Source organism: Ambystoma mexicanum, chromosome 7p, assembly GCF_040938575.1.
Source record: "Ambystoma mexicanum isolate Mex_15411 chromosome 7p, UKY_AmexF1_1, whole genome shotgun sequence".
NCBI lineage: Eukaryota > Metazoa > Chordata > Amphibia > Caudata > Ambystomatidae > Ambystoma > Ambystoma mexicanum.
Window position 1 is genome coordinate 939,734,110 of NC_090939.1, and position 21,032 is coordinate 939,755,141.

The 21,032-nt window shown below is 46.1% G+C and overlaps 1 protein-coding gene across 1 annotated transcript in view; it reads left to right on the forward strand.

The window, feature by feature from the left end:
• The window catches only part of ABI3BP (ABI family member 3 binding protein), a 1,926,231-nt gene that overhangs the window by 1,545,938 nt on the left and 359,261 nt on the right, over nt 1-21,032 (forward strand). The window lies entirely within an intron of this gene.

A 21,032-nucleotide genomic window follows, 5' to 3' on the forward strand; every position in this document is an offset into this window, starting at 1 on the left:
CAGTTTACGTTTAGTCAAAGCACCATCTTTTTCATGCTGTAGCATAGCAACAAGCCATCGAACGTTTCACCTCAAAACAGGGGTTTCTCATGGTATGCCCCCAGGCAATGATCTGGGTTATTCCTACACCAAACAACCTCCAATTTTAAATTGATGCTGCATATCTAAATGTGCAAATATTACATGCGTTCATGCTATATTTAATTTAACCCTAATGTCCTAAAATTGAAAACAATAATTGATTTAGTTATTCTTTGGGAAAATGTGCTCATAATTGCTTTAACTTCATAGCCTGATTTGAAATCTATTTCCATGCCTTGTGTAAATATACTTTGATCATGCTAAAAAAATTAGAATTGCAACAAATGAAAATTCATCCTGATAGTTTATACTTAACAGTTTTGCTGTATAGGCAGTCTATTGCTGCCCTCCATTTTCATGAAATACCATGAAAACCAATTACTTTTTTTCCCCCAAGATCATTTGTAATTGTCCAGTGATTCATAGGATCAGATGGTAGCCAACGAGGTCCCTTATATGTAGGGTGACTTTACTCCCAAGAGCACAGTACCCGAGAGTTGTAAGCAGTACATGGGTACCGAGAGCTCATATGAAAAGGCAGGGGAGGTTCTCCCCCAGAATTTGGTTCTCTCCCAGGCTGCAAGGCAAAATACACACATTACTTCCTGGTGTATGTGTGAGGCATGAAACACAACAGCCCTCGCCCCACCATAGCCCAGACACTCCCACATGTATGATGTTAGAAACGGTCAGCACACCTATTCGACACCCCAGACTGGGTAGTTCAGAACGATGGAGTCCGAGATGGAGAGCTAGGAAGCACAACAAAACCACAGACCAAGCTCAGAGCACAATAGGCGCACATGGCACCAAGACAATGGAGGGATAGGAGTACTGTCCAGGAGTAGGAATATCCAACACAAAGTCATTAGACAAGAGCAATCCAGTAAACAGTTCCAAAAACAAGCAAAGGTCATTCCAGGGAATCAGTACATATTCCTGTCCAAAAAGGAGATCCACAAACAGTTTTAAAAAAGAAAACAATCCAAATTCAATCCAGAGTAGGTAACCAGAATAACACAATACAGAAGAAGAGAAAAACAAAATGCCAAAATCAGAACAGAGCCGGGTCAAAACAAGTATTTCAAACTCGAGCAGCAAAACTTCCCACTTGAGACAGAAAACAGGTTTGGAGCCTTTCAGAAGCACAGAGATCCCCTTCGCTGGAACCTTCGTTGCTTCTGTGACATATGATGTCAGCACATTTTTCCTTCCTTCTCTGAGGTGTGGCAGTATTGCGTGCCCACAGCCTCCTGAGGATGGTGGTTTGGAGATCATGTAATAGACTGATCATCCGATTGTCACTGCTCACCGCTGTGCCCGTGGGGGGGCGTGCCTGCCGTACTGAGTCCTGCAAGCACTGCATCATGGATGTTCTATTAATCATAACTTTCTAATATGGACTTTCCTAAAGTTCATAGTGCTCTACCAGGAATACGGCTTATGGGGTTAAGTTTTTATAGTGTGCAGTGCATAGATTTATACTTGGAGCACATAAATCTTGAATGCCACAATTTTTCTTAGGACAGATCATCATTCAACACAATCTTTTTATTACATAGTGGATGCCAATCAATCCATCTGCTCCAAAGAGAAATGAATATGGAGTAATTATGCCAATGGTTTTGATTGTCCAAAACCTACCACAATTGTTAAACAATATTTCAATGAACTTCTTTGCTCATAAAAACAGGTGGTGTCCTTCCACAGTATTGTGACCATTTGAAAGTAATGTATCAAATTTCATTATCGATTTTGCCCCACATTGATGCAATATTCTTTCTCCGTTCTCTCCTCTAATTCTCAGATTCACTTGTTGCAAAACCATGAAATTAATCATTTCCATATTACCAGCACGTACCTCCCAAAAGTGTAGAGTTACAGGATAACATGTATCCCCTTTTTTAATCATCTTTATATGTTCCTGTATTTGTTCTTTTCACTTTACGAATGGTTCTCCTAATGTTATGCTTGTCGCAAGGGTAAGATAATATACACACAAAGATTGCTGTTGCATTTAAGACATTGATAAGTTTTGACCTTGGCATCATGCCTACCATTCCAAAATTAATGTAATCGATTCTTTCTAAATTTGCATATGGAACAGTTTCTGGAAATATAACTGCCACTGGACATTGCCTTATCTTCCTTTCAACCATTGTAGCAGGATCCCAATACTTCCTTCAAAGAGGGTGCCCTTCAATAGGATTTATATTTTAGGTGAGTCATCAGTGAACCTAGCAACATCTGGATCCAAGGACAGAACACTCCAATGTTTTATCATTATTTGTTTGGATAATATTGTGACTTGTTTCATTAAACATATCTCTATCAGTGTGTAGGCCAAGCCTCAATTCCTTGTAAACCCAGCAACTGAGTTTAATGTAGATTCCGTATTCCGACAGCAACCAGCAATGGGAGGTCATCAGAGGGGTTGCATCCTGTCTGCATGCTGCTTTGCCCTACAGCCAAGTGGAAAGCGGATCTTACAGGACAGAGAATAGATGTAGATACTAGAAGTCATCATGAATTTGGTATTTTATGGATCGCTTACAGGGAATCAAGCTCAGTTTGTGTACATTGGCAAAGTTGGGAGACATATAATCAGATTACCTTTTTCTAAAGACAGCAAAATAACAGCAAGTATGAGATCTCTTAGACTCTATACATCGTTTGCAGTTGCATTGCCTCCACATAATTGCCTTAATTTTACCATGCAGCCATACTTACTCAAAAACATTATGGAATTGAGGTGTGGCCAAGTGAAATTGACTGAAATAACAGGGCCATAGCTGCAAATACTGTGGGATGAAAGAATCTGTAACTGTGGAACTAGTGCAGTGCAGGCACTAGAAAATGTGTGTGTGATAATACAAATTATGGGAAACATCATGTCTTGCATTGTGAAGCTCCAGAATTGAGCTAATTTCTTATAGTTAGGAAAATGCAACTTCAGTAATTAAAATATTTGCAGATGTATATACATTTATGAAATCCAGTGTTGAATGGGGAGAGGGTCCACTATGGCTAGTGCGGGTGACAGCACTCTAGGACTCTGGGGATCCATCCTGAAAGAAGGGTCACCTTGACGCCAGTCATTATTGAAACGTCCTTAACTTCAGGGGATTGACATTTCCACATGCAAATGCTCCCAAGCTCTGCTCAGCCACTAAGGTTGAGGAGAGCAAGGGACTGTAGAGTCTCAGCGGATGACTATCTGGAGATTCATCTAGGTAAGGGATGATATCGCATAGATGTATTTAAACATAGAACAAGGAATTGAATAGGCCACGGATTGCTACCACGGATTAAGTTGTTGCGCCTAAATCAGTGATCATCGCAAGAGGTTATGAGTACCAAAGTTCCGTACCTTGCCAAGAAGACCAGTGGAGTAGGGTTTCATAAGGAGGCTGATGCAGCAATCCAGCCTGCTGACAACCAAGCTGGCTATGAGTGTTTTGTGAAAGGTGCAGATTTTATGGACGCTCAGAAGCTTAATCCTGGCATTCGTAGCAATACAGATGACCAAGTGCTGATTTCTCAAGTTACTGTCAAAGTGTTGTCTGAGATTGCGAGCTTTGGGGACACGTTTATGAGGCCAGAAGGAACGGATATAGTATGGTTAATAAGGGTTGTGGTGTGTCATTGGAAACCTGGAGAAAGGAAATACACTTCAAGAACACATCATCACCCACTGATGGGAAGGAAACATTTGTGTTGCAAGGAGACAGCTCATGGGTGAAGGAGAGGGAGTAGAGGACGATTTGAGTATCAACAGCAAGTAGACAATATAAGAAACCAAAAGAGAAGATGAGTCTCTAATGGAATGCAGCCATCCAAAGTGTGGGCAGCTTTATACGTCAAGCTTATAGCCACATTTGACACATTATATAGAGGGCTTTTCTGGGAACCACTGAATGTGACTACGTTGGACTCTGCAGTGGTAGCATTACTTCAGGCAGTCCATGCGAGGACAAAAGGACAGGACCAATTAAGTGAGACTGGGCTTTGTGTCATCCTATACTCTTACATGATCCAATAAACAATGTTGAATACTAAAAGTTAAGTCATAAATTAAAACAATTTTGCAATACGGGTGTTGGGCACCCAATGTCCTAGATTGGTGACAGTGCTGTATTATTGCTTAACGTAAACAGCAGTCTGTTGAGTCTTTTGGTGACATTTGAGTTATTTTTACAGGATAAACACTCACATTTATGAAGACTATGGGAGCAGGAACTAGACAGTGCCTCCAAAACTGGGATATCCTGGGCGAGAAGTAGTGTCGAATTTCTCAACATTTGACAACCTCCTAATAGCATGATCAAGTGACTAAGAATAACTACCTATCAAGCATCATGCAGTGGGATACAGAGATGTTCCAGGAAGTGTGGTGACAGGCTGCGCCAGGGCAATTCTGTGTGTCAGGGACCGAGATTTAGCACCTTTTATTTTTTTAAACACACTGAAGAATACCTATAGGGTTCAAAGGTTTGACTAAAAGGGTCAGGATGGATAACTCAGTGATTCCTGTGCCATCTGTGACATTTGAATGATAATTTGTGTTCCTGAGGTAAAAATAAGAACTGGGAGGGCCCAAGTCTGTTAGTTAAATGATTACAACAACCCTAAGTCTCAAGGGCGGTTCAAGGATGTTTGTGGGCCATGTGGCTGCCCCTCGCTCCCTCGTCTCTCGTCTAGTGTTGAACCTACTTCCTAACCCAGCTGTCTGTAACTCCGGTTAGTGTTACTTAAGGTTGACCCCACCCCACCCCCCACTATCTGGAACTGACTTGTACTAGAGGTGATGAGCTAAAAGACTTCCTATCTGTCCCTAGTCTACCCAGTTAGTTGTGTGTGATCCTATGAGGTTTTGCCTACTACCTTTTAAGAATTCTGATAGATTCTGTCTTCGTCTATTAAACTCACCTCTTCCTTCACTACTCTTTCTGCTGCTCTGCTTCTTCTCACTCCTTCTCACTCCTCCGACCGCTTCTCTGTCCCTTCAATGTTCTCACCCCTCCTAGATACTGCCTCTTTGATGTTTTCCTCCTTGCATTCCTATACTCCTCCCTCTCTCACTCTACATCTTCCTCTGCCACACTACCACTACTCCTTCCTCCACACTACTATGCTCTCCTCCACACTACTACAACCTCCTTCCCACTACTTCACCCACCTCAACACTATTACACCCTCATCCACACTACTACGCCCTCCTCCACACTACTACTCCCCAACCACACTATTCCCTGTTCAACACTAGTACTCCTTCCTCCACACTACTACCACTCCCTCCTTCACACTACTACACCCTCCTTCACACTAGTGCTCCCTCCTCCACATTACTACTCCCTTCGCCACATTACTACACAACCATCCTTCTTCTTTGCTTCCAAGACACTTCTTACACTCATTTATCTACACACTCGCCAAACAAACACTCCTGATCAAAATGCAAAACCATATTCACTCCTTAACCAGTGCCTCACCTGCTCCACATATCCTCTCCACAAGCTGCCTGCCACCCCCTTCCTGCGGGTCTGTTGGTCACACTCAACTCCCACCTCTAATTTCACCTGATTTCATCTGAAATACCCACATTTCCTGCTTCCTGTCCTGAGTTTAAATCCCCCTCCCCTGTGAGTCTTTTCCTGGCCTACCTGGCCCTGTATTTCCCATCCAGGGTGTCTATGTGCAAGGAATCTCTTTAAAAAGGGGGCTAAGCTCTGCACACTTTCTCTGTGCAAGTCTGCCATTTCTTGTGGATGGCGGCCTGGGACGCCAAGTGTTCGTGTTCATGTTCCAGGGCCTTGGTACTAAGGGTCTTCTGGTAAGTCTCTTAGGAGCCAAGCGGTCTGCTTCTCTACTCTTTTACCAGTGGTGTAGGGGATCCGTCTGTTCCAAAGAGGGCTAGTCGCTGCTTCCTGGTGAAGCATAATTGTGTGAGATGTTGCTTCTTCTATGTGTGCCTCTTTCTCCTCCTTGTTGGTGTCATTGGTGCTGATGATGTGTGATTGATGCTCTGCCTGCATCTTTCGGGTGATTCTCTGGCATTTTTATGTGTCTGCAAGACGATTGGGCGCTCTGGGTGTTTGTTGTAGGCTTCAGATATCTCAGATGTTTTTCTATGAACGAAAAGGAAAAAGACAGTCGGGTATCTTGAACAAGAGGTATGGTTTGAGGTAACAGTGGTCTGCATACAAACAATTCTGCACAAGAGGAAACGGGAACTGGGGCCCTCACTGCTGCCACCGTCCACCTCAGGGGTAGGATTGGCTCTGGATGGCTCCGTGCTGACTGAGAGGAGTTCCCACCCCCTCTTGACAAGGTGAAATCATTGGCCTTATCAGACAAACAGTCAGGATGGACATCGAAAATCAAAAGTTTTAAACCAAGCCTAACATGAGATTCCTGAAGAGACCAGGGGTATCTGGTGTAATTGTAATTGGTTATTTATAACGTGCTTAATACCCAGAGGTTTCTAAGCGTGGACCCAATGATCGAACCTGTGTTGCCCTGCGTCGTCTTGCTTCCAAGGTGAGCGTGTTGCCCCTGAGCTATCTTCCCAGTGCACAGTCTTCAGCATATAACGCCTAGTCACAAAACACAGTCTTGCGGTAATGGAGGCCAGCTTGCTTCTTGTCTTCTCTGCTCTGGGGCATAGCACTCTGCATGCTTCTTGATTCACCCAGAAGTCAAGTGTTTCTTGGTTGCATTGGCACTGATATTCTCTACCGCCTGCTGTGGGTCAAATTCCTATGTTTAATTCCTGGGTTTTAAGTACATGGTATAGGGCTGGCATAGCTATTATCAACGTCTAGCCATGGGCTACTAGGCAAGACCTATGATATACTCCTACAAGCAAATATTTCCTTCCCTTGTCTAAGTATTAACTTTGACAAACTCCTACTGGCCGGTATTTTTCCTCACTTGCTTTGGGTAGTTGCCAGGCTGGTTTACCCAAATCTATCAACCAAGGGGTTTCTTGCTAACCCAAAACTCTCAGCCTTCACTAGACTGTTAGTTCTCCTACTTGACATCTGGCTCATGTCAGGGTTAGAGTTTTTTCCCACAGTAAACTTGCTTCTCTCTCTGAGTCTCTGTCTGTCTGTCTCTCTCTCTCTCTCTCTCTCTCTCTCTCTCTCTCTCTCTCTCTCTCTCTCTCTTTCTTTCTTTCTCTATCTCTGTGAACATTTTTGATGGCTTAGTGGAGCCCCTTGTTGCTCTCCTCATAGGGGATGAGCAGTAGTGGGTGCCAATGTTGCGTTCCCTCCGAGATTAGTCTCTACCATAAGATCTTTGTTGGTGGTGACATTGTTCGTTAATTGGCCACTGGTCGGTCGTAGTTTTCTGATTGTCACACAATGGTTTTCGGGTGAGCATCATAGCTTTCTCGCAGGGTTTTACCCATGTCATATATCTGAATGCAATATCCAGTGGTTTTGTCTAATGTATTTACCATTGGAAGGCTAGTTCCCCCCAGTGTGATTTTTTCGCAACAGTTGCTGATGCGCAATGTAGAAGCAATCTGTAATGGGGGACAAATCACGCTACACCAGAAACCATGGGGAATCTGTTCCTAAAAATCACTGTGAGCTTAGCCAATAATTACCCAAATCTACTGAGAGAGAGGAGCTAACGGTTATGGAACATGAATTGCAGTATTTGCCCAAATAAGAATGACTTCATCCTAGCCTCCCTTGATAAGGCTGTGGCCATCTGTGCATAAAGATCATTTGTTATAGGTGTGATGAGTCCTCCTACAAAGACCTGTCATGCAAGCTATTGTGGGGGCGATAAAATAAACTTAAGTTCAACAAGAGGTAACTTTTATGAATGTTATAGCCTGAACCAGCTTGGCCATATATACCTTTAGAGTTTGCAAAGAGCTTACTGAGAAGAAGGTGCTGAGACAAGGGAGCGGAGCAATGGAAGCTGAAACATGGCAAATCATGCTGGCAAACAGAGGTATGCTGCAAAGCCCAATCACCCAGTGCTGCCAATAATGCCAATGAGCGGAGGAGAGATATGCTGGAAAGCAGAAGACTCCAACCCTCCCATGTGAAGCAGAGACAGATAGTGCAAGGGCCTAGCCTCTAACACACAGGTAACAGTAAAACAGAGATGCTATGAAACACATGCATTCAACTGGCCTGTGGGAAACAAAGGCAAACAGTGTGAACCCCAACCATCAGAGACCCTAGTGAAAACCAAAAAGAGATGCCACTAAGTCTACAAGCACCTACCCTGCTGAGGCTCCCTCACAGAGGGCTAATACTTCTGCTGAGACTAAAGCGGCTGAAAAAAGCTCCAGCTCTTCTAGTACCGGCTCTGCCGAGGTTCCGTTTCAGAGGGCTAAAACTGATTACAAAGCCCCTACGATTCCTGTGGTGACACTGGCCTCACAAAAACCTGTGACGCAGATCGCTTCAGGCAGTGAGAAATGGCTGGCCAAAGCACGCGGCATGAGGCAGCCATTTTGACAAGCTCCTCCAAACCAACGTTTTCAACGGCTGGAACAGGGGAGCCTATGTTTGAGGTCAAGCAGCCTTTCCCACAAAACATGGATAATAGGAATCCTTTTCGCCTGCCAACTGACTGGCGTGCAAGGTTTCCGCTGCCTCACGCGGTCTCCTACGTCCGCTCCTTTCCTTTATGTGGATCTAGCTGGAGGGTGGCCATCTTGGCAAACTTCCTCAATGCAATCTTGGGGGTATGACCCTCCAAAGCGGCCTCTACCCACTCCTCTGCTTAGACGTTCCTCTGAGGACACGTTATTTGGCAGATTGCAGGCACTCACGCACTCAGACCCGATGAAGGCTTACTTTAAGGATCTGTTCAAAGAAATATATCCTAAGCCTCTCGAGCCACAGCCTGCTCCTCCTCCTCAGCAGGATCAGGTAGTGCCTCCTCTGCTTCCAATGGGGCCCACACCAACACGGCCACCATTGCCTCTGCTTTCACCAGTTCTTATGATGCCAGTTGTGCAAATAGATATCTCAAGGTGTCTGAGGTACCACGTGTCGCGGATTAGTTTTCTGTTCCAGCCAAAACAGATAAGGAGCATGCGGACCAGGATAGGGAAGACCTAACCCACTCCGTCAGAGCTTTTCAAGACCGGGCCTTGGATATGATGGCGCTGCTGGAAATTCCAATACCTGAGCCTCTAACTCCACAAGAAGTAGTTCTCTCAGGATCATTAACTCTTACTGCACAGGAGTGCACAGGTCTTTTTCTACAAAAGGATGTGCTAACGGAAGCCTGTAAGGTCTGGGAAAAACCTAATTCTGGGCAACATATAAATAAAAAAATCGACACACGCTAGAAGCTCCACTCATCAGAGGACATACCCTTGACTGCCTGTCCGCTCCCTTCATCAACGGTAGTGGCAGCAGCTACACTCCATGCTAAGCCTTCTTCAACAACCTCCATGGCTGCCTCAAAGGTCCTGTCCAAGGAGGACACAATTCTAGATGGCATTGGGAAAACGTTTTTTTCCAATGCAGGTCTTGAGTTGCATCAAGCGAATACTGAAGTCATTCTTGCAGCGGCAAACCTCAAGCTGTGGAGAGAGCTTTCGGATTTCAAGATTGTATCCCACAGGACAGGCTAGAAAATTTTAAAGAATGCCTTTTTGACACCAGAGTTCTGGCTCAGGACCTGCTGGAGGCCACGGCTCATCCCGTAGATACATCAGCTCGTGGCCTTATGGGTGGAATAGACATTTCCCACCAGGCATGGCTTCATGCAACAAAGTACTCAAAAAAAATGTCAGGACAAGGTACTCGATCTCCCCTTTGAAGGGAAAGAGCTTTTCCACTCCTCCACCGACGAGGGACTCAGCAAGACATAAGCAAGCACATTGACGGCTAAATCTTGTTGGTCCTAGCAAAACAACCTCCAACCAAAGCAGCCTATACACAGAGGTCGGGGACCCAGACAAGGTCCTTTTCAGGATTTAGAGGTTTCCAGGAGCGCCGAGCACCCTGAGCAGAAGTTTCCTCTGGTGGGCCTCGATGTAAGCAGCATAGACAAAGTGTCAGTTTGTTCTCTCATTCATCAGCTTCGTCCTCTGCAACAGGATGTCTCGCTTTCGATAAATCATCCAAATTATGTTTTCCATTGGTCACATGAGCCTCCGATGAGAGGACATATATGATCTCATCTGGAGGCGTGGAAGACCATCACATAAGGCAGATGGGCTTCTGCATTCCCCTCCCTCATAGTGCACCTTCTCACCCTCCTCTTCAGAACACTGGGTCTCTGTCAGAGCTGAGGTACAAAAACTTCTAAACCTCAGAGCAGCGGAACCTGTTCCCTTGCGGGAGCAAGGGGAGGGCTATTACTCCTGTCTGTTTACAGTGCCCAAACCCAACCAGGCTGGCCTGTATACTATCCTCTGCCCTTTTCCTTCCTCAAGATAATTTCAAGATGATCACACCCAGCCACATAAGGTCCTCTCTCTGGAAGGGCGATTGGCTCAGTGTGGTAGATCTCCAGGACTCTTATATGCACATCCTGATTTGGCCCCAACATTGGAAATACCTCTGGTTTTCCGTAGTAATGGAACATTTCCAATATCGAGTGGTGCCATTTGGTCTAAGCTCAGCACTGCATGTCTTTACGAAGGTGATGGCAGTCATCGCACCATTCCTCAGACTGCAGTGAGTTCAAGTCTATCCATATTTAGATGATTGGCTTCTGCGAAGTCCATGCATCTTCAGTCACTCCTCCAGCTCCTGTTCCAACTGGGGCTGTCGGTGGACTGGCGGAAATAGTCTGACAGTGGCTGAAGACCTGATATTTCTAGGTTTCCGTTGGGATACTGTCCGTGCCAGAGTTTTCCTAACAGAGGAAAGAATTACGGATTTATCAACCACATGTCAACCTTTACTGAACTCCTTCCAGAGGTCCGTCTGGTGGTTCCAGAGGCTCCTTGGCCTGATAGCTTCATGTGTTCTAGCACTGCCTCTTGCAAGACTAAAAATGAGGCGCACACAGCTAGCACTGCAGAGCTGCTGGTCCCAAGCTTTGGACCCAGACTCCAAAATGATACCGATCCCATCTTCCATGATGTCGGACCTTCAATGGTGGAAAACCTCCAACAACCTCTCAGTGGGAACCTCCTTCCAGGAGCCTTTACCACAGGTCACAGTTAAACCAGATTCCTCCCTTCTAGGGTGGTGTGCAACACTGGGTCATCTTGAGGTCTACCATCTGTGGACACCCCAAGACAGGATGTCTTATATGAACTACCTAGAACCCTTGGCAATTTTCCTTCTATCATCAACAGGGTAGTGCGAATGTGCACAGACAAGTCTGTGGCTATGTTCTAGGCCAACAAACAGGGGGGCACCAGGGCGCCTCGTCTGGTGGATCTAGCCATCCAGATTTGGTATTGGGCCCAACACAATGTCTGGCTACAGGCCGTGCACATTCCAGGACAGATCAATGTTGCGGCGGATTCCCTGAGCCGCCAGTCTGTGGCGAATTATGTGTGGGAAATGAACAGCAATGTTCTTGTCAAGCTTTTCCAGCAATGGGGCTTTACAGCGGTGGACATCTTCGTGACTGCAACCAACAGGAAACTACCACTCTATGCTTCCAGGGACGTCTTGGAGCATCCTCCTTGGGGGATGCGCTTGAAATTCCGTTGGACAACATGAAGGCTTATGCCTTTCCTCCTCTGCTGTTGATTCATCGTTCGTTCTGGAAGCTCAGGAATGCCTTCAACTGCACTTTCCTGTTCATAGTTCCTTGGTGGCCAGCCAGGTTCTGGTTCTCAGAGCTTCAGCACCCACCAATATGCAACCCAATCAAGTTACCGCAGATCCCCAGTCTCCTGCACCAAAGCAACCACCAGGTGTGGCGCCCCTCCCCACAATCCTTCAATTTAGCGGCCTGGTGCCTGAGTTCAGGGCCTTAGCGCAATTTAACCTTTTGGAGGATAATATGCGCATAATCCAGGTGCCACGTAAGCCCTCTACAAGATCGCAGTACAAAAGTAAATGGCTTTGTTTTTGTCACTGGTGTCTTGCTAAACAGCTTGATCCTCCACAGGCTTCTGTTGACTGTGCCTTGTCTTTTATATCGGACCTTGCGGCCTCTGGCATCCACGTCTAATTGTGCAGAACATATCTGTCAGCCATTGCAGCTTATCTTTCTACAGATAATTGCTCTTTTTCTCAGATAAATCCAGCAATCCAGAAGCATTGCAGGTCTCCTTCATCTCTTTCCGCCAGTCAGGACTTCTCACCCAAAATGGGATGTAAACATGGTCCTTACTGCTCTGTGTCACAACCCACTCTAACCACTGGTCACTACAGAGCTCAAGTTTCCCTCCTGGAAAGTGGCCTTCTTAATTGCAATAACATCTGTGAGAAGAATAAGCAAGCTCTAAGCTCTCTCTGTCGAACTCCTGTTCTTGACCTTTCACAAGGATAAGGTTGTGCTTCGCACTCATCCTTCTTTCCTTCCAAAAATTGTCTCGGAGTTCCACACAAACCAGTCAATATCCCTCTCGGTTTGCTTTCCAAACTCGGTCTCGGATACGGAAAGGGTTCTTCATAACGTGGATGCCAGAAGAGCTCTGACATTTTACCTTGAAAGAACAAAGCGATTTCAGAAGCTCCTTAAAACTCCTTGTTTCTTTTGGGAACTCAAAAGGGAAACAGGCTTCAAAAGCGTCCATTTCACAATGGATCGCTTCTTGTATCTCAGAGGCTTATACAATTTAAGGCCTTCAGCCCCCAAAGGACGTTCATGCACATTTGGCCCATGGCAAAGCGACTACTGGTGCCTTCAAGAAATATATCCACCATAGCCAAGGCTGCTATGTAGGCTTCTTCCTCAGATTTTTCAAGACACTATTGTCTTGACCTGGGCTCCCGGGCTGATGTTTGGCCAGGCAGTTCTTAAAAACCTGTTCCAGTAAGGGAAATTTCCGTCCTCCCGTTTGTTTGGTCAGTGCTTCGGTATCTCCCAAAAGTATGGAGGAAAGGGGACAGGACATAGGAGTATAACAAAAGTTACTCACCTTAATGACTACCTTACTCCTAGTCCATAGTCCCCTTTCCACCATACAACCTCCCGCCCCCTCTAAAAAGGTTCCTTTATTTTGCTAATGGTCTTTCGACTTTGGCGAAAGAAAAGGACTGAAGGGCGATGCACGGTGCGGAGCTCAAGAAGGTCGGGTACAGGCCACGTGCGGTGGCCCCATGTAAAAATAAAAGAAGGACAAAACATTGTTTTTTGATGTTTCAAAGTGCTCTGGTCCCGTCCCGAAGGAAGGAATGTCACAAATGTATGGAGGAAAGGGGACTATGGACTATGAATAAGGTAGTCACTACAGTGAGTAACTTTGTTATTCTTTGGGGAGAACCTCAACCCCCAAATGTGTTATAGTATTTTGGAATGCTTGGTACCCAAAATATATACCTAAACTGAATGAACCAAATTAAAGAATTAAGCACTCTCCTCGTTCTTAATTGTTTTTTTATGGAAGTCCGTAGGGCGATGGTCACACTAGCCTTATTGAAAGCACAGGTCTGGTTATGAGATAATAATTTATCACAACACTGACACATGCTCTCTCAGCCCTGGGCTCTGCACACATTATGGAAGGCTTGACCTGAAAAGGAAGACATTACATTCGTCTTGAAGAACTAGCGGAGGAAGCAATGTGGTTTCAACTTGTTTGTAATATAGTGCGTTCATTAGTTAAAGGAATCTGATAAATTGGATGTTTCTATTAGTATTGTAGAGACTGCTAAGAAGGTACAAACCAATAAAAGGGGGAGCTGAGTAGCACATGAAGTAAGACCTAATGTAGGTTTTCTTTGGGGTGGGTGTCCACATTGTTTTAAACTGGGAGGCCCACTGGTTTAGGCCTACTGTAGCAGTTTATATTCAATAGACATATTAAAATGGAATTTTAGTTATTGGACTTTTTTTGGCGTTATTCCTTTATTAAAAGAATACGAGAGTCAAAGACATTTACACACTATTTTCAGACTATCAGCCTTATAACTCCAATGCGCACTGTTGATATGAGTTTAATCTCTCACTGCAAGGTAACTATCAAGTTATCTGCATAGCTTGGTAAATTAAGTGCTGAAGGAATATGAACAGTATTTCATCCAGATGCACCTAAATACAGTACAGGGAATTCACAGTCGGGTCGTTTTGTATGGCAGAGGCTTGTCCTTCCGTGTTTTAAATCCACAGCAGTGCACAATTCCACGGGCATTGCACCAAATCAAAAACTGTACGAGTGAGAAATGGCACTACAGCAATGATATGAAGTCATTTATAACCCATCTGTACACATGTGTTGCTAGACGCAACAAGACAAGGGAGGGGAGACAGAGGGAGGACAAGACAAATGATCTTACCCGGCCTTCTGTCATTCAGATCATGCAAGTGCGAGAATGAGAAGTGCAAGGGAGAGGTCAGGGGAAAACAAGGCAGCAATACTTTGTCTAAGTGCAGCCAGGACAGCGCCGCTCGGGGTAGTGCAAGGAGAACAAGGGACTGTAGGTTTACAGTTACAGTGCCGAAGTACGTGGTAGACCCGAAGGCAGTGCTAGGGTGACTGATCAAGAAAGAGCCTGGTAGCCAATGAGACTCTGAGGGTAGCCCAGCAACCAGTCAATACAGCAGACAGGTAGGTCAGCAGGGGAGGGGGATTGAGAAAGCAGAGGAGAAGAGGAACGTTTTGAGCTGTTTCCAGAACTTCAGGTGGTACAGCTCAAGTTTTAGAGGGGCAGGGAGTCCATTCCAGAGGGAGGCACCTGCAGAGCAGAGTGATCTACCCCCAAGGCACTACCTGAAGAAGCATCTAACCCTTAGAGAGTTGGAGGTAGCTGAGCAAAGGGCTCGATAAGGAAGGTATTTTGGAAGAGAGCGTTGGATATAGTGCAGACTCCGGCCCCAGAAAGCCTTGGGGACAACGCAAAGGGTCTTGAACTTGATCCTTGCAGCCACTGGGAGCCAGTGGAGAGATTTCAGGTCTGAAGAGATATGGTCCTTGGGCTTGAGGCCAAGGATAAGTATTGCAGTCCTGTTTTGGATTAGTTGCACAGGGCGGAGAGTAGAGGAAAGCAGATTGAGAAAGAGACTGTTGCAGTAGTTCAGCCTAGAGAGAACCAGGGCTCTGTAGACCGTGAGCTTCTGGGGGAAAGTGAGAAAGGTGAAGTGTCCCTTTGAGGAGGTGCAGCTGGTAGTGAGATTTCTTGGTGACATCCAAGATGTGAGGAGAGAAATAGAGAGTGGAGTCGATGATGACACCAAGGTGTTTTGCTGCACAGGAAGGCGAAGGAAGAGGGCCTAAGGCGGGCGGCCAGAGTGAGAGAGGCAAAGCGGGGGCAGTGGTCCCAATGAGAAGGATCTCCGTATCACTGGCATTAAGGCAGAGATCATTGGAGGCGCACCAATCTTGAATGGTGGATAGACAGTGAGGAATGAGCGAGAGAGGAGAGGAGGCTGAGGGGAGCCTGAAGGAAAGCTGAGTGTCATCCGCATAGCAATGAAAGTGAGAGGGAGAAGGTAGAGATCAAGTGGGCCAAAGGGGCCAAGTAGATGTTGGAAAACCAGGGTGGCAGGAGAGAGCCCTGAAGAACAACACAAGTAGATAGAGGGTGGCAGAGAGAAAGGGACCAAGTCAGACCTGGCAGGGGCTATCCAAGAAGAAGGAGGTCAGCCACTCCAGGGCCTGCTCCATGATTCCCAGGTTCTCACAGAGTCGATTGATCAGGATGGCGTTGTTGACTGTGTCGAAAGCAGAGGAAAGATCAAGGAGGATGGGGACAGAAGGAATGCTGTAATCAAGGTTAGAGAGCAAATCTTCACAGGTGTTCATGACAGCAGTTTCCGTGCCTATGGCAGCTCTGAAGCCAGACTGATGGTCATGGAGACAACCAACAGATTCAGTGTGGAGAGTAAGCTGGAAGATGGCCAGCTTTTCCAAGAGTTTGCCCAGGAAAGGAGTGATGGAGATTGGGTGATAGTTCGCTGGGCAGGTAGGATCGCCAGACGCCTTCTTGAGTAACGGGTGAAGAAGGGAGTGCTTAAGGAGAAAGGGGAATGTTACAGTGGCGAAAGAGTGATTACAGAAATCGGCCAAAGCTGGAGCCAGGGTGTCAATATGGTCCTTGATGGTTCTGGAGGAGCAGAGGAGCACCTGTTTGGATGATACTTTCAGAGATCAGACTTGTCTTGAAACCTAGTCAGGTGTTGTCAGAGAGAAAGAGGAGAAAGGAGGAGCAGAGGGAGAGATGGACAAAGGGGGGCCGAGAGAGGAAGAGGAGATAGAGGGCAGGATGTCCTGAGTTTTATCGGAGAAGTGAGAGACCAGAGCCATACTAACTCCATTGACAACTCCATCATCCCCGTATCCACAGCCGTAAAGACACTGGGAGTATACCTTGACTCTTCACTTTCGATGACCAGACAAGTCAGCGCAATCACTTCCGCATCCGCACACACCACCAAACTCATAAACGCCATCAAGCTCTACCTCTCTAAACCCAACTGCCTCTCTATAGCAAGGGCAACCATTGGAGCCAAACTGGACTACTGCAATGCACTCCTAGCAGGCACTTCAGCCAAAAACATAAACAGATTACAAGTCATGCAACACAATGCTCTCCGGGCCGCTCTTAGTATCCCAAGAAAAGAGCATATCACTCAGGCCAGGCACTCAGCCCAATGGCTCCCAGTCAAAGAACGGATCACTCTCAAAATCCTGACCCTCACCCACAAATGCCTCTCTCTCTCCGCCCCGTCCTATCTATCAGAAACCATCCTCAAACCTTCCTCCTCCCGTCCCACCAGGATGCAATACTCCAACCTTATCTGCATCCCACGCATCAAAAAAGCCAAAGCCGGAGGTCTGAGCTTCCCCTACATTGCAGCCAAAACCTGGAACGCGCTCCCTGCAGATATTAGAGCGGAAAACTCACTCCACATTTTTCGCAGGAAACTAAAAACCTCATTCCTTACAAAATAATTAGGAAACTCTCAGGAATCCATGTACATATTCTGCATTGCTAATGTATTCATGTCTACTGTAAATTCTGTATTATATGTAATTACTGTATCCTATGTAACTAAGATTTTGTTTGTAACAAGCGCCTCGATGCCCCCGGGCTGAAGTGCGCTCTACAAATCTGAATAAAATAAAATACAAAGGGCCTGGGAGGGAACAGGAGAGGTAGAGACTGCAACAGGATTGGCCAGTTCCTTGCAGATTGTAAAGAGTTTCTGTCACGCTCTGATGTTCCCTCCCGATTCTCCTCCTCACCTGTTTCTTCGAAGGAGTTGTCCTATACCCCTGATTCCTTCTTTTTGCGAGATCTTCGGGGCTCCCTTGGTTTCTTTTCCTTCTTCTTCTGATGAAGGTAAGGGCGAGCGCTTTCGGTGGCCACCGTGACCAGAATGGAACCTGAGTCCGGGGACCCCTGGGGAGCCCACCCCAAGTGCAGGGAAAAAGCCTTAAAGGCTGAAAAAAACCCTGGATTTGAAGTGGTCTTGACTTGGTGTTTCTGTAGTCAATAGACAATCCTGTGGTCTTTGGAATACTATAATCTGTAGTAGAAGGCTGGTCGGATCTTAGTAAACTGTTCATCAAATGTACAATATGATGACAAGTAATCCAGAAAGTCCGGTTTTGGAAGCTTCCCCTTCCTTGCTGGTACAAGTAGCACAAACGAATGGACCGCCTCCCGTAGAGCAGGGAAAGGATTGCTCCAGAGGCAAACCAAAACAGAAGGGCTCAGCTGTGGCTGACGAGAAATACCAAAGTTTGTTTGTTTGTTTGTTTGTTTATTTGGTATAGCGCAGGCCAAAACCCTCAGGTAGCTGGGCGCGAACAGTACAAGGATACTTAAGAAGCTTAGTTACAGAGCATCCAAGACACATAGGAGACTTGGTTACATCGTTAGGTAGGTACATACAATGTGTAAAAGCAGTTACAAATAGTATAAATAGTAATAGCTAGAATGCAACCATAAGATTAGTAGTGACAAAGTTTCCCAATAGAGAAACCAAGATATAGGCAGCGGGATGCCAGAGATTCAACGGTTGGCCAGCATAGCAATTCTTAGAGGGTAATTCAGGAGAGGGTACATCAGGGGTAGGAGAGGGCACGAGAGGTCGACGGGGGTTAGCAAGTCAGACGGGCAGTGAGTTTAAGTGTCATTAGACCGCAGCCGTGAGGAGTTTCCGTCTGAATGTGGAGTAAGGTTGGAGAAAGTAGAAAGAGAATGCGAGCAGATTAGGAAGTGCAGGGAGTGCGAGGAAAGAATCCGAACCAGAAACACACCCGAACAACAGGAGGGTAAGAAAAAGAACTTCAGCGGAACAGTAGATGAAAGAGGCCGTCACCGTCCGAAAGGAAAGATGAGAACGCAAGGTGCGGAGTTCACCTAAACAAGAACAGAAGCAAAGCCGGAAACGAAGAGAGAAAGCCCCGAAACCCGAATAGAACTAGTCGGAAATGGAGTGAGAAAGCCCTGAAACCCGAAAGACAGAGAGGGGGTAGGGTAAAAATAGGCTAAGAGTAATCAAGAGTAACAGCCAAGTACGGCAGGCAATAGAAGGAAGTAGGACGGAACTCAGAAGTAAACAGGAGCGGAAAGGAATCCAAGGATAAGCAAACAGCAGAATTCCAACAGAGCGCAGGCAAGCATAACACCAAAGAACGGATACAATGCAAGGAAGCGAGTCTCTGTCCCCCCTATACAACTAGGCAGCCATATTGGTAGAAAGCTAGTCCGCTACTTGTGCTAAGAAACTGAAAGACGATTAAAGGTGCTTCCAGCCTTGCCACAGCTTCCAGAGTTGGCGCATGACAGTATACCCCTTCTTATGCACTTCTTCCCCTGGTTTCCCCAGATAGAGCCAGTGGAATTGCCGCACAAGTCTCAGGGCGTATATGTGGGATTTGGGTTCCCAGGTTCGCTCAGATTCAGGGTATCTCTTCCAATGTACAAGGTACTGCAGGATTCCCCTCCTGTACCTGGAATCAATCAGTTTAGCCATTTCATATTCTTCAGGCTTGGTTGGCAATAACTGAGACGTTCTCTTGTGGGTGCTTCTGAAAGGATATCTGACATAGGCCTTGAGAAGGGAGGTATGGAAAACTGGATGAACCCTCTTAAGCCTGGCAGGAAGCTGGAGTTTAAAAGCCACAGGGTTGAACCTTGATGATATGCAAAAGGGACCAACAAACCGTGGGGCAAACTTGCCCAGGTGGGTCCATCGAGGTAAGTATCTGGTAGATAGCCACACCTGAGTGCCTGGTTTCCACTCAGGGTTAGGTCTTCGTTTCATATCGGCATACTTCTTGTACCCCTTTCGGCTATCCTCCAAGGACTTCAAGGCACTCTTGTGAACCTGACAGAGCCCAATTAGAAGACTGTCAACTGTAGGGGATTTAGATGTGGTAAAACCTGACCAAAGCAGGTGCTGAGGGTTGTACCCATAGGTACACATGAAAGGGCTCATCTTGATGGCAGTAGGATATGTATTGCTGTAGGCGAATTCGGCCATCGACATGTAATCCGCCTAGTCGTCTTGCGCTTGATTACAGAAACAGCATAGGTACTGTTCCAAATTGGCATTTAAACTTTCTGTTTGTCCATTTGTCTGCGGATGTTAACCGGATGACTGGGCTCTTTGTATACCAAGCTGATCACATTAGGCTGTCCAGAACTTAGAGGTGAACTGAGTGCCATGTTCGCTTACTAGAGTCTAAGGTAGGCTGTGGAGTCTAACAATGTCTCAGAGGAATACAGCAGCAGTCTCAGAAGCCGAGGGCACTCCTGGAAGGGCAAATAAATGTGCCATCTTGCTATAGGAATCGACTGTGACAAGGATAGCAGTCTTGTCTTTGGATAAAGGCAGATTAACGATAAAGTCCAATGAAGCGTGTTCCCAGGGTCTAGTGGGAAGTGTATCTTGTTGTAGGAGACCCAGGGGTTTGCTTCTAGAAATGTTGTTGCATGCGCAAACTGGGCAAGAGTGTACGTAAGCCCTGACATCCTGACCTAACCTAGGTCACCAAAAGTGTCTAGAAAACAGTTACAATGTTGACTTTTGTCCCTTATGACCTGCCAAAGGAAGATCATGACACCATTGTAAGGCTCTTCTCTGAAGGGCCTCAGTAGGTAGGTATAGGGCCTCACCTCTAAATAGGAGTCCTTTGTTTGATTACAACCTGAAGCAGAGGTGGTCAGATTCCTGAAGATCCTTGGAACCTGTCTGAACCTCCCGTAGAAATGGTTTGATCATAGCCAAGAAGGATCTTTCTGGCAGCAACATTTCTTTACCCAGATATGCCCCTGTATCTTCCCCCAGACTGTGTGACAAGGCGTCTGCCACAATGTTGTGAGAGCCAGGGATGTAAGTGATGGAAAAATCAATAAATAAGCCCAACGGGCATGTCGGGAGTTGTTGCACACCATCTGTTTCAATACCTTCAAATTGCGATGGTTAGTGCGGACCAGGAACTGATGTGCTGCCCCTTGGAGAAGGTGTCTCCATTCTTAAGATGCCTGCCAGATAGCCAATAGCTCCTTCTCCATCACAGAGTAATTTCTGTCACTGGATGCGAGTGTGCATGAAAAATACGCAACTGGATGTTGCAGGTCGTCTTGGGTTCTTTGTAAGAGAACTGCTCCTATAGCCCCCCCCCTGAAGCTTCCAGAATAAACAGGAGGGACGGATCCGGTTGAATGAGAATGGGAGCGGAAGTGAACACAGCCTTTAACTTCTAGAATGCACCCTGGCTTCTTGACTCCAAGCAAAGGAAATACCCTTCTTGAGTAAAGACGTAATGGCAACACAATGGCAGAAAAGTTGGGTGTAAACCGACGATAAAATTAGCCAGTCCCAGGAACCTTGGTACCTCCTTCACTGTGGTGGGTTTGGTCCAATTCAGGATCGCT